Below are 13,956 nucleotides of genomic sequence, written 5' to 3' on the forward strand. Positions count from 1 at the left end.
CCCAGGACATCCAGAACATGGTCAGAGACCTGCTAAAACCGAAAAGGGTGTCAGTTCATCAATGCGCTCGAGTTCTGGGAAAAATGGTGGCGGCCTACGAGGCCATCCCCTTCGGCAGGTTCCATGCGAGGACGTTTCAATGGGACCTTCTGGACAAATGGTCCGGGTCGCATCTGCACTTAGATCGGAAAATAACTCTGTCCCCAGGGGCCAGGGTGTCTCTCCTATGGTGGCTGCAAAGTGCTCACCTGCTGGAGGGTCGCAGGTTCGGAATTCAGGACTGGATCCTGGTAACCACGCACGCGAGCCTCCGAGGGTGGAGAGCAGTCACCCAAGGAAGAAATTTTCAGGGACTGTGGTCAGACCAGGAGTCCTGTCTACACATCAATGTGTTGGAACTCAGGGCCATATACAACGGCCTTCGACAAGCGGTGAGTCTTCTTCGAAACCTACCAGTTCTGATTCAATCAGACAATGTCACAGCCGTAAAGGGGGGTTTAACCAAGGTAAAATTAGGCGCAAGAAGGGCTGCTGTGCTAATTTTAAGCAGCTGCTAAACAAACAGGTCTAGTCAGTCCTGTATACATAGAAACAACGTATAACAAACAAATTAGCAGCGCTAAACAATCAATAATTTAAATGTTAATTAAACAGAGCAATTCAATTGGTTGGAACATATGGAGATGAATAGACTGAAAATGGAAAGGTACCAAAAAATGTAATGGTATAAATAAAATAAAAATACACAACATGTACTAACACAATGAATTAAAAATAGATTTAAAAATCAATAACCAGAATCACCAAGGGGCTACTGAGGTGAGTGTCCGTTCCTTAATTAGTGTGGACTTCAGATGAATGAGATGAGAATAAACAATAGAACTGGTGGCACAGTCCTGATGGTGATAATTACCACAATGATTACCGCTGGAGGGAAGGAGTCCTCTGGATAGCGTCCCTTTATATGGGTAGAATCTCTGGGATCCTAAGTCCTCACAAGATTGCGGAATCCTCAATGCTGAGTGGAAAAGTGATGTCACCAGTGGGCATAAGCTGTTTGCCCAGTCATCTGTAAATTATTGTCAAAGTCCACTAAAGGTCCGGATGTAGCCCATGCAGCTTCCAATAGACAAGGTGATCTGTAATAAAACATGACGCGTTTCGCTGCAGAACCTGCAGCTTTTTCAAAGGTGATCTGGTCAGTCTAAAGGTTACTGTATTTATACCCTAAAATGGCTGCTAATTGGTCCGCACCTGTTCAGTCCATTCATCTCCAATTAATCGTTCCACTTCACAAAACATAGGTATATTATGCTCTTAAGGCATTAAAATGTAAACTCTTTAATAATGAACAGTTAATTGCACATTATTATATATAAAGAGAAAAAGAAATTCATAATAAGGGGGCGTGGTCTGGCTGCTGAGGGAGAAGGACGTGCAGCCTGTGAGCTCCTGCATATTACCCTGCTTAGAGCCCGTTTTATACCTCTTGGGCTCACCCACCCACTTCTATTTATCTCTTCTACCGCCCTCAGACCGGCTTGGATTGCCCTGGGGGGACACCGCGGAATCGGGGAGTGCTTTTTAGCGCTCCTGCGGGTTGCGGCCCTCCCCCCAGACTGAAGCCGGGGCCTGGAGTACACACGGATCCTGCCCTGTGCCCCTGGAGCCGCGTTGAAATACAGACACCCTCCCCGGCGATCCTGGAGCCCTGTATGAGGCTTGCTGAACACCCACCTTGCTCTGAATACCCCCGTGGACACCCGGCGTGGTCGGCCTCTGGAGCTCCGGACGACGGTGTCTGCAACGAAGGCGGCCGCCATCTTGCAGGGACTCGGGAGACACGGAGCGGCTGACGGCGGCGCACGGCACTTCACCCGGCGCTCTCTCCAACAACGCCACAGCATCTGGCGGTCAGGACGCCCGCGGCGGGTCCCTGGTGAACCGGGGCGGGAGCCGGCGGCCGGGAGGTAAGAGGTGCCCTCCCTGTCCTCCCGAAGGTTCGGCCTGTGCCCCTGCAGGTGCCCCTTTCTCGCTCCCTCCGGGGCTCTCCGCCCCCCCCAGCATACACGCCCCAATCCTCCTGTCCCCACGCTCGGGCATTGGTGAGAGGGAGCTGCGGAATCGGGAGGAGGCTTAGGCCTGCTCTGTGGGTTGCGGCCCTCTCGCTCTGCAGGAGCTGGGGATTAAATTTTGGTTATACTTCCAGACGGGAAGGGAAACTGCGCATAGGTGACGGGGCTTGCCCCCCCTTTTTGCTGACATACGCACCTGTGCCCCCCTCTCTGTACCCCTTGACCACCTGGGCCCCTCATGTGCGGTCGCAGCTTGCGAGGGCGGAACATTTGAGGCCTCCGGACGGAGGTACTCCAAGGAGGCGGCCATCCCTGGTGCTCCCCAGACAGTAGAGGACCTGACGCCCCACGTCGGTGCATCCTTTGAGGTCTGGGACACCCTCCTAAACCCCTGACCTGAAGTCTACCCGCTGGCCCCCACAGTCTCGGGATCGGGAGACGACCTCACAGACGCTCACGACCTTTAACCAGGTCACGCAAGATCCGGCCGAGTCGTGGATTCTGTGACCCTCGTCCTCCAACTAATTCCTGACGGCCGCCGGTGCCAACGCGGCCTCCCCACTGGGGATATGTGAACCCCAGGAGCGGAACATGAACAACAGGGTTCTATATGCTGCCACACTGCTGACTCCAGTGTTTACAGGTGTTCGCCTGACGTATATTATGCTATAATAAGACCAAACCACGCAGAGGGGATAGCGGGCTATACTTCTAATTGGGATATGTCCTAATGTTTTCTTTCTCGGGGCCCTGTTCTGGACTCTGTTCTCTTCACTCAGACAGATGACAAGACGGCGCCGCTCTGGTAACGCATCAAAAGCTAAATCCGCAACCACACGAGTTGCAGCCTTTCATACTCTATTTGGCACCCCCGTCCCTGACCCCACCACCTCCACCCCTCTCACTGACTCCCTGCCGTCAACCATCATGGAGGATGTAGTGGCCCCGCCCTCTCCAAAACACCGCCAAGCAGGGCCTGCCAGTAAAGACTCTGCCGATATGGCGGCAGTCCTCATACAGCTACGCTCTCTTCCGACTCGCCAAGACATTCAACAAGATTTATCCAATATGGAAAAAAGAATTCATGATTCTCTACAAGCGAGCCTCTCCACCATCCAATCTGATCTCACGCAAGTAGCAAACAGAGTGGTCGACCTGGAAGATCACAGAGATGAAACGGACTCCAAGCTCGCCGACCTCCACGATCTTGTATCTCGATACTCACGTACCACCTCCGATATGAGACGTAGACTAGATGATATAGATAACAGAGGCAGGCGGAATAATTTAAGGGTCAAAGGCCTACCCGAAGATGTGCAGCCCCAGGGCTTGGTTGCGGCATTGACTACAATATTCAATGGCCTTCTGGGTGCCGACCCCAGTTCTCAAATAGTGTTTGACAGAGCACATCGGGCACTACGGCCGAGGGGAGCGCCCACGGAGCGGCCTAGAGATGTCATCTGCCGACTACATTACTTTCAGGTGAAAGAGACTATCCTACAGAAATCCAGACAGGCCTCGACCATAGATTTTAATTGCCACCACATACAGATTTTCCAGGACCTTTCCTGGGTGACCTTACAGCAGAGACGCCTTCTTCATCCCCTCACGGAAGCTCTTCGGAAGAAAGATATCAGATTCCGCTGGGGCTTTCCTTTAAGCGTCCAAGTCCCCCGCGATGGGAACCGATACGTTCTCGAGGACTATGATGGTGTCCCATCATTCTGCACTGCACTGGGTCTACCGTTAATCTCACTGCCAAATTGGACAGACCCTCTGCAGCTTCCCACTACGGCACTACCCCGCAGGGAACCTTGGAAAAAAGTGGGCGCCCCCAGACGACGCAATCGGACTGGCAGATCAGAAGGAACATCTGAAATTTCATGACTGCGTGTGCCATCCTAAATTGGAATATCCTTTTTTTTATGTTACCTCACTGAATGCTCACATTGTTCTTTTTACTGGTTATTTAATGTATGAGCTTCAATTGCCCAGAGATTACCTACTACTCTCTTAGTGTTAGAAGTTATTTACGTAACTAACCTGGGAGGTTTCCTGTGGGCTGTGTGGGATTAGGTGGCGAGGTGGGAGGAGGTGGTTGCTTGATTTTCCTCCGCCCATTTCCTCCCTGACCATGATGTATCCCTTTAAAATACCCTTTTACTTAACTATCTAAATTTGTTGAGCCCGGTATCACCCTTTGGACCCCCCTCTCTGCTGTACATTTCTTAGACCATGGGATCTTTAACCTATACCCATGGCTATCAATGCAGAGACTGCTATTATATGTTGTTGTCTATGTTTCTTTTTTGGTTTCTCCTTCTCTTTTTCAATGTTGAAATACCTATGTCTTCCTCTCTTTCGTCATGTGTTTACCCACCTGACCCCCCCCTCCCGTGCCACTACCGATCACAGGCTATTTATGATGCGGCACTGTGTCAGAGTCGGAGTCAAGGTATATCGTTCAGTCACTTGACCCATGCTTTCTTTTCTATATGGCTAGCTTAAAAATAGTTTCATACAATGTGAAGGGTTTAAATATCCCTGAAAAGAGATCAGGCCTAATGCACACCTTACATACTGATGGAGCAGAGGTTGTTTTCTTACAGGAAACACATTTCAAGCAGGGGGCATCCCCGGGTCTTCGCTCTCGTCATTTTCCTAATGGTTACTTTAACGATTATTCTGGAGCGAAGGCTAGGGGTGTTGCCATTCTTTTTGCCAAGCATCTGAGACTGCTGGATGTCTCCGAAATGTTGATAGGTGATGGGAGGGGGATTCTAGTTAGAGCCTCCATAGCCCATCAGACATTCACCTTTGTAAATCTCTACCTTCCTAACCGAGGCCAAACTCGGTTTCTTAGGGAATCATTAGAACTAATAGAGCAAAACCTGATGGGTACTTCGGTAGTCGGAGGAGATCTTAATTGGGTCCTTGAACCCCGCTTGGACTCCTCCTCTGGATCTCCACGGAATACTCTTAGAGAGTCCAGACGATTTAGAGCTGTTCTACATGATTTTCAACTGGTTGACGCTTGGCGTCTTCTGCACCCTTCAGATAGAGATTTTACTTTCTACTCACCCCCACATAACTAATATTCCCGGATTGATTGCCTCTGCGTGAGCCATGCCCATCTGGATCTATTGATTGATGCAACTATCGGCCAAATAACAATGTCAGACCATGCCCCAATCACGCTCACACTTTCTCTCCGACATCCCCCCCCCCAGGCACTGGCGCTGGCGGTTCAATGAACAACTCCTGCGGGACCCTGTTTGCCGAGCCCAAATTGAGAAGGCAATAGACGACTACATCTCTTTGAATGCGACTGGTGATGTATCCCCGGTTACACTGTGGGAGGCACATAAATGTGTGATTAGAGGCCAGTGCATTCAACTAGGCTCGCGCCTGAAAAAACAGAAGGTTGAGTGTAGAAACGCCTTATTTGAGAAAATAAAAAAAACTGGAAATGACTCATAAGTCCACGCTGGCGTCGGACACCTTTGTTGAACTCCAAACAGCGAGGCAAGCTCTTAATACTTTACTCAGCGACGGTACCCGTAGGGCGTTCCGTACATGCCGACATAAATATCATAGATGGGGAAACAAACCCGGTAAACTTCTGGCACGTGCTCTTAGAGCTCAGAGATCCTTAACGTACATAGCTAAACTCACGGGTGCGGACGGGATATCCCGGGCCTCTGACACAGAGATAGCGGAGATTTTCCATAATTATTACTCAGCCTTGTACAACCTGACCTCTACGCGGACATTAACTGCACGCAACGATCACATACATAACATACAGAAATTTTTGGATGAAATCACTTTCCCGACTCTCCCAACGGACATTGCCCGGGCCCTAGATGATCCTTTTACTGGGGAAGAACTGCAGGCCGCCCTAATGTCGTCTCCTAACGGTAAAAGCCCAGGACCGGATGGTTTTCCAGTCACATACTGTAAGGCCTTTCAGGATAAACTCGGCCCCCTTCTCCTGCAGGCCTGCAATGCCATATCATCAGCGGCTCCTCTATCGAGCCAGTCCGTGAACGCCCATATTACTGTCATCCCAAAAGATTCTAAGGACCCGACGCTCCCTTCTAGCTATAGGCCAATATCGCTATTAAATGTAGATGTTAAATTATTTGCAAAACTCATGGCTAATCGCCTTAAACCATTACTGCCAGATATAATACACCCTGATCAGGTCGGCTTTGTTATGGGCAGAGAGGCAAGGGATAATACTATTAGAGTCATTGATCTGATAGCACACGCGCAGATAACTGATACTCCCCTCATGCTCCTTTCCACAGACGCAGAAAAGGCCTTTGATCGGGTGGATTGGGACTTTATGGAGGCAGTGCTTCGGCGCTTGGGTCTGGGAGATGTTTTCCTGCAGAGGATTCTCTCATTATATAGGGCCCCGTCGGCTCGGGTTAGGGTGAACGGCGTCCTTCTGAACCCATATTAATCTCCAACGGCACACGCCAGGGATGCCCGCTGTCACCCTTAATCTTTGTTCTATGCATGGAGGCCCTGGCCCGTACGATCAGATGCAACCCTAACATTGCAGGCCTGCAGGTGAGCAAAACTGACCATCGTCTGGCACTCTTTGCAGATGACTTATTGGCGGTCATAACGAATCCTTTGATTTCACTACCCAACCTTATGAAAGAATTTGCGCGGTTCGGAGACATGTCAAACTTTAAAATTAATTATTCGAAATCCATGGCAATGAATGTCACGCTCCCACCTGCCACGGCATCCCTCTTGTCGCAATCATTCCAATTCACATGGCAAAAATCCCATATTACATATTTAGGAATTCAAATCCCATCGGCACTCACTACTATAGCTAATATTAATCATACCCCCCTACTTCGCAAACTGAGACAGGAGATGAGGCACTGGCTCACGCAAAGGTTCTCATGGCTGGGCCGTATAAATATAGTAAAGATGAACATTCTCCCCAGGTTGCTATACCTTTTCCAAACCGTCCCTTTGAAACTTCCCCCTCAATTCTTAGCTGAAGCACACAAGGCGATAAGCCATTTCATTTGGGGCGGCCGGAAACCCAGGTTCAAGCATAGCCATTTATCTAGGCTGAAATCTCAAGGCGGACAACAACTACCTATGATTACTACATACTACCATGCCACACTACTACATAGAGTTGTAGACTGGTCCCGCCCCACTTCCCATAGGAAGCAGTGGGTTGACCTGGAGTCTTCTTCCACCAATCTTAACCTACAGGCAGTGCCCTGGTATCCTAGATTTCGTCGTTCAACACATCCCACTGTGGGGCCCACCTTAGCTTTATGGCGGACGCTTCGCTACAAGATGGGATTCTCGTCTAAACGAAAATCCCTTATGCCTATTTTCGATAATCCGCTATTCCCCCCGGGAAGGTCTAATAAGATTGCTTATAGATGGGGGAGGGCGGGCGTGACTAGGGTAATTCACTTGCTTGCACATGGCAAACTCAAAACGTTCTCTGAAATACAGAAAACGGGCAACATACCCGCCAAAGACTATTGGTTCTACCTCCAGGTACACCACTTTATTACCTCACAGAGAGAGGCGATAGACCTTTATAAGGCTCTCACTCCCTTTGAATCCATGTGCAGCCAAGAGATAGCCCCCTCACATGTAGTGTCAGGTGTCTACAAGATTCTTCAACAGGGTTCCTTTCCTACTGTCCCTTCTTTTTGTGACGCCTGGGATAAAGACTTAATACATCGGGGAATCAAGATCCACTGGGGGACACACTGCAGGGTTATGGCACAATGTTCCACTAGCCTGGACGTTGTGGAAACACAATACAAATTACTGACGAGATGGTATAGATGCCCGTTTCTTCTACATAAATTTTATCCCTCAGTTTCCCCCCTATGCTGGCGATGTAGTAGGGATACTGGTACTCTGATCCACATATGGTGGGACTGCCCGTCAATTGCCCCATTTTGGAATACAATTATGGATCTATCAACAAAGATCTTGGGAGGCCCAGTTCCACCGGGTCCGGACTTTTGGCTATTATCACATTCAGATATACCCCTTTCCCGCTACAAGAAATCCCTCCTTAAGCACTTAAATAATGCGGCAAGAGCTGTACTCCCGGTGCATTGGAGATCCACTAACCCACCGACAATATGGGAATGGTTCCAACGCATTGACTTTTACATGCAGATGGAGGATGTTTATTCGGCCGCCTTAGACAAATACTCAGACTATTTAGCAACCTGGTTTCTTTGGATTGACTTTAAAACAACTAAGACCTATGCTGACTATGCACCCTGAATACACACTGACGATGGAGGTTGTTAAGACCCCCACATTGCCCTGTAAATGTTTTACGTCTATGGCCTATTTACTCCTCCCCCCCCCCCCCCCCCATTCTTCTCTTCCCTTTTCCCTTCTTCCCCTTGTCCTCCTATCTTTGTTTGTTTCCAAATATCTACTACCCCACACCTTGTTTAAATTCGGTGTCACTAAGCGATATTGTTACGGGGTTGCTTTTTATTTCAGATTCTGTAACTTCTGCCGAACGTTACACAGTTTAAGATAACATATATGGATCTGTTAATCTCTCCTTTTGCAACCACTTACTGATGTTTTGTAACTACAGTTGATAAGATATGAGAATGCTGTCTACGTTCTATTGTTGATATGTATGTTGACATATTTGGAAAATTTTCTATATTGCAAAATGAAAAATAAAGAATTTAAAAAAAAGAAATTCATAATAATTTTCATATATACAAATCACATCCGGGTTACTATGTCTGCCTTGACTTCAATATAGTGGTTTAGTTCCGGGTCAGTTAACAATGTTGCCTAGCAACCATAATAAACACCTTATCTTCTTTATCAATCTGTGATCTTTAATAAACATCCCCTCTGGATTGTATCTTACTTTAATTATTCACATTACTTGATTCTTAATTGTATTCTGTATTTAGGCAATTTGTACAATGTAATTATATCTGTGTGGATCATCTAATTAGTCCACACAGGAACATGTCACTTCCGGTCACGGAGAAAATCCCCGGTAAGCGTTCCGGTATCTATGGCAACAACTAGTAATTCGGCCCCCAAATCATGATCCCACCCCTGTCTCCCAGCGCACGAGCCGGGAGTACGGGGCACAACACGCGACGTCTGTTCGCGAGAAGTGACCATGTCTGTGCCGCAGATACAGGCACAGAACACGTCACTTCCGGTCGCTGCAAAAATCCCCGGTCCGTGTCCAGGCAGCCATAAACAAATAGCTGTCTGGCTCACGGACCGCACTGAGGGAATCCCCATCTCACAGCATGTATAATGCTGGAGAGGACACGAGGCGGAAGAAAGTCCAGTTACGGAAGAAAGTCCCGGTCCGTGTCCAGGCAACCATAAACACTTGGCTGTCTGGCTCACGGGCCGCACTGGAAACCCAATATCTCTTAGCGCATGTACCACTAGAGAGGGGGGAGAGGGAAGGAAGGGTTTTCTAGCACTTGATTTTATTGGTGTAACTGAGGATAGATTCTTTTAATGAAAAATACATCACACCTATTCCTAATAGTGCTACTTAATCCATATCTAGGCTACAGCATGGACATCCAATCTTTTTAGCTTTCAGACTGCGCTTGGCTTCACTCCCTCTCATAGAAAGGAAGAAGCCCATTCTAAAACATATAATCCATAATATATAACGGTATTCATGTTGAAACATATGATGCTGGTTCCTAATTTTTATATTCTATGTTTGTAATCCCTTTAGATAAATCCCAGTATGACATACTAATAATCTTATTCTGGTTATTCTAACATAATAAATTTATATAATTTTTTTACAATTTTAGTTTTAATAATTTTCCCAAAGATGTAGTTTGGAAAAATACAGTTATTCTATATGAATCAATTCATCACAGTATATTACCATAAGGATATAATCCACATGTATATACTATGAGAATGCATAAATGTCATATGGAAATAAATGATTCTATCAAAAAGGAATTGATGTTCTAAATTATCGTGTTCAATTCTACCGACTCATTAAGTCCATCTGGAAATATAGTGTTCATTTTGAACATCCATAGGGCCTCTTCTTTGCACAGCTTTTTATATCTATCACCTCCTCGTAAAGTTTTTGGAATATGTTCTATACCAAAAAGTTTTAGACCCGCTGGGTTCCCCTGATGGTATATGCTAAAGTGTTTGATACACTATGTGTCTGTACTTTTTTTATGATATTTCTACGATGTTCTAAAAATCGCGTTTTTAGAGTATGTGTAGTGCGACCTATGTGTTTTTTATTACAGCTGCACCTAAGTAGGTAAATCACATAAGAGGTCTCACAGTTAATGAAGTGTTTAATTTCATAAAACTTTCCCGGATCATCTAGCTGGATCTTATGGATTTTATTTTGAATGAACTCACAAGTAATACATCTGTTTTTTCCACATTTATAGCATCCCTTCAGTTTATTTAACCAGTTGGCATTTTCAACACCTTTGTTGACACAAGGCATAGTTGGTTTTAAGTGACTTGGTGCTAACAAGTTTTCAGGGATTGGTTCTTCTTAAAGATAAACCGTGGATTTTGTGGCAGAAAAGAGGAAAGATGGGTATCTTGTTTAAGTATATTGAAATTTTTGGAAACAATGTTCTTAATTTCAGAGTGACAATTATTATAGGTGGAAATAAAAGCCACTTCTTCTTGATTGAAGTCGGCTTTTTTATCTTTTTTGGTAGAACATAACAATTGGCTCCTCTCTAATTTTCTAACTTCATCTAATGCATTTTTAAGGATTGGCTCTGGATAGCCTCTCATTGTAAAGGAGTCATACATCTGTTTTGCCTGTAATTCGAAGGAACTGTCTTCAGAGCAGTTCCTGCGAATACGCAAAAATTGGCTTTTGGGGATGCTCCTCTTCCAGGGCATATGGTGAGCACTTTTAAAGTGTAGGTAGGCATCAGTGCCGACCTCCTTAGAAAAATTCATGGTATGGATTTTTGATTCTTTTATCTCCAGGGAGATGTCTAAAAATGAAATAGACTGTGTCTGAAAGGAGTGAGTGAATACCAAATTATAATGATTAGAATTTAAGTGATCAACAAAATTTTGTGCTGAAATGGGGTCCCCATCCCAAATAATAAAAAGATCATCAATATAACGGCCATAGAAAACCAGGTTCGCGCCGAAGTCGCCTCCCCACACGAGTCGGTCTTCCACCTCACCCATGTAGAGGTTGGCGTAACTCGGCGCAAACCTGGTTCCCATGGCCGTCCCCATCACCTGTAAATAAAAAGTGTCTAGAAATAAAAAATAATTGTGTTGTAAAATGAAGGAAATTGAATCTGTTATAAATGTTTGGTGTTTTTCAGTAAGATCCCCATCTATACATAGTCTGTTTGATATAGTGCGGACACCCAATTCGTGTGGAATATTTGAATACAAGCTTTGGACATCGAGTGTGAGAAACGCATATGTCTCCCTCCACTCTATGTCCTTAATTAAGTTGAGAAAATGTGTTGTATCTTTAATATGTGACCTGAGTGTCGACACCCGTGGTTGTAAAAAAGAATCAGCATAAAATGAAAGGTTGGACGTGAGAGAATCTATACCGGAAATAATGGGGCGCCCAGGAGGTGACGTGAGGGATTTGTGTATTTTGGGAAGGTGATAGTAAATAGGAACTGTCGGGTGTGAACAAAATAAAAAATTGTATTCCTCCCTGGAGATAATGTCATCATTCATTGCCCTGGCGAGAAGGTCCCCAAGTTCTACAAGAAAGGCCTGAGAAGGGTCATGGGTCAAAATTTTGTAAAATTCCCCATTACTTAGCTGCCTGGAAGCTTCCTTAATATATTCCGTCTTATCCTGTATTACCAGCCCCCCCCCCCCCCCCCCCCCTTATCTGCTTGCTTGATAATTATGGAGCTATCCTTCATTAGTTTCTTTATTGCTTGATTTTCCCATTTATTCAGGTTTTTTTTTTTTTTTTTGCAAGCTTACAGGAATTTGCACACAGGCTTTTAAAGTCTCCCAAAATTGTTTTATAGAAAGAATCTATACTGGATCCTTTAGATTTTATGGGGTAAAACTCCGACCTCTTTTTAAATCTATTCCTCTCTTGTTTTATGTCATATAACATTATCTTTTGTGGAGGCGAACCAGTGTCACCTTCCTCCAAAAGATCTGTTAGGGCTTCCAGAGCCACTTTATCCTCTGTATCTAGAATTATGGGACAAGATTCATCCTTATTTTTCTGAAGGGCTTGTTTTGCGAAATATTTTTTTCGACATATGGTCCTCACGAACCGGTTTAGTTCGACAAAAAGGTTGAAAATGTTTGGTGGTGCAGAAGGGGAAAATTTTAGACCCTTGTTAAGTACTCGCATTTCATTATCTGTTAATTTTTTAGAAGATAAGTTAAAAACTGCATTTTGGGATGAACTATTTCTAGTTTTTTTCAATCTCTTTGATACCTCCTTCCTTCTTCCTCTAATTCCTCTATGCTGATATTTCTCCTTTTTGATGGTTCTCCCTGTCGATCTCTGCCTCTGTCCTGAAATCTCCTTTTGCGCTGTTCTAAAAAAAAGGGGGGTGTCGTGTTGTGATGTATTTCCTAGATGTGTTTTAGGTCTAGCACCTGGATCTCTATCGGTAGTTCTAGATTCCTCTTTTTCAGCTGGATTTCTTCTTATTGGGGAATTACCAGTGGTGTCTCTAAATTGGAGAGTCTGTCTATTTCTATAGCGGGATCGGTCTCTAGGAGTATTCTGTTGATGGAACCTCTGGGGGGCCCTCAAATGGTATTGAGATTTGTCTGTATCGAACCTCTTAGGGGGTCTTCTATCTGTTTTTTTGTCTAAAATTCCTCACATTATTGGAATTGTAGTCTTCTATATCTCTTTGGAATTTTCTACATTTAGTTTCTGTTCCAATTTATTCACTCTTTCTGTAGTAGGTAAATCTCTTTCTTTAAATTCAGCTGTATGGCTGTAAGGTTCTAATTTTTGTTTAAGAGTTTCTATCTCTGTTCCGATGATCCTTAATTTTCTCTGACGTCCTAGTGGATGCTGGGTACTCCGTAAGGACCATGGGGAATAGACGGGCTCCGCAGGAGACTGGGCACTCTAAAGAAAAGATTAGGTACTACATCTGGTGTGCACTGGCTCCTCCCTCTATGCCCCTCCTCCAGACCTCAGTTAGAATCTGTGCCCGGCCAGAGCTGGATGCACTCTAGCGGCTCTCCTGAGCTTCCTAGAAAGAAAAGTATTTGTTAGGTTTTTTATTTTCAGTGAGATCTGCTGGCAACAGACTCACTGCTACGTGGGACTTAGGGGAGAGAAGCAAACCTACATGCTTGCAGCTAGCTTGTGCTTCTAGGCTACTGGACACCACTAGCTCCAGAGGGATCGAACACAGGGCCCGACCTCGATCGTCCGTTCCCGGAGCCGCGCCGCCGTCCCCCTTGCAGAGCCAGAAGACGGAAGAAACCGGAGGAAATCGGCGGCTGAAGACTTCGGTCTTCAATAAGGTAGCGCACAGCACTGCAGCTGTGCGCCATTGCTCCCACAGCACACCACGCGCTCCGGTCACTGGTGGGTGCAGGGCGCTGGGGGGGGGGCGCCCTGGGCTGCAATTAATATACCTTTTGGCAATAAAAAGCACATAATACAGTGTTTAACACTGTATATGTGCAGAAACCCCCGCCATTAACGATATAAAAAGCGGGAGAAGCCCGCCGTTGAAGGGGCGGGGCTATCTCCCTCAGCACAGCCAGCGCCATTTTCTCTTCACCGCTCCGCTGGAAGGACGCTCCCCAGGCTCTCCCCTGCAGTATACACTACAGAAAGGGTAAAAAAGTGAGGGGGGGGGGGGGCACA

The sequence above is a fragment of the Pseudophryne corroboree genome, chromosome 1, assembly GCF_028390025.1.
Source record: "Pseudophryne corroboree isolate aPseCor3 chromosome 1, aPseCor3.hap2, whole genome shotgun sequence".
NCBI lineage: Eukaryota > Metazoa > Chordata > Amphibia > Anura > Myobatrachidae > Pseudophryne > Pseudophryne corroboree.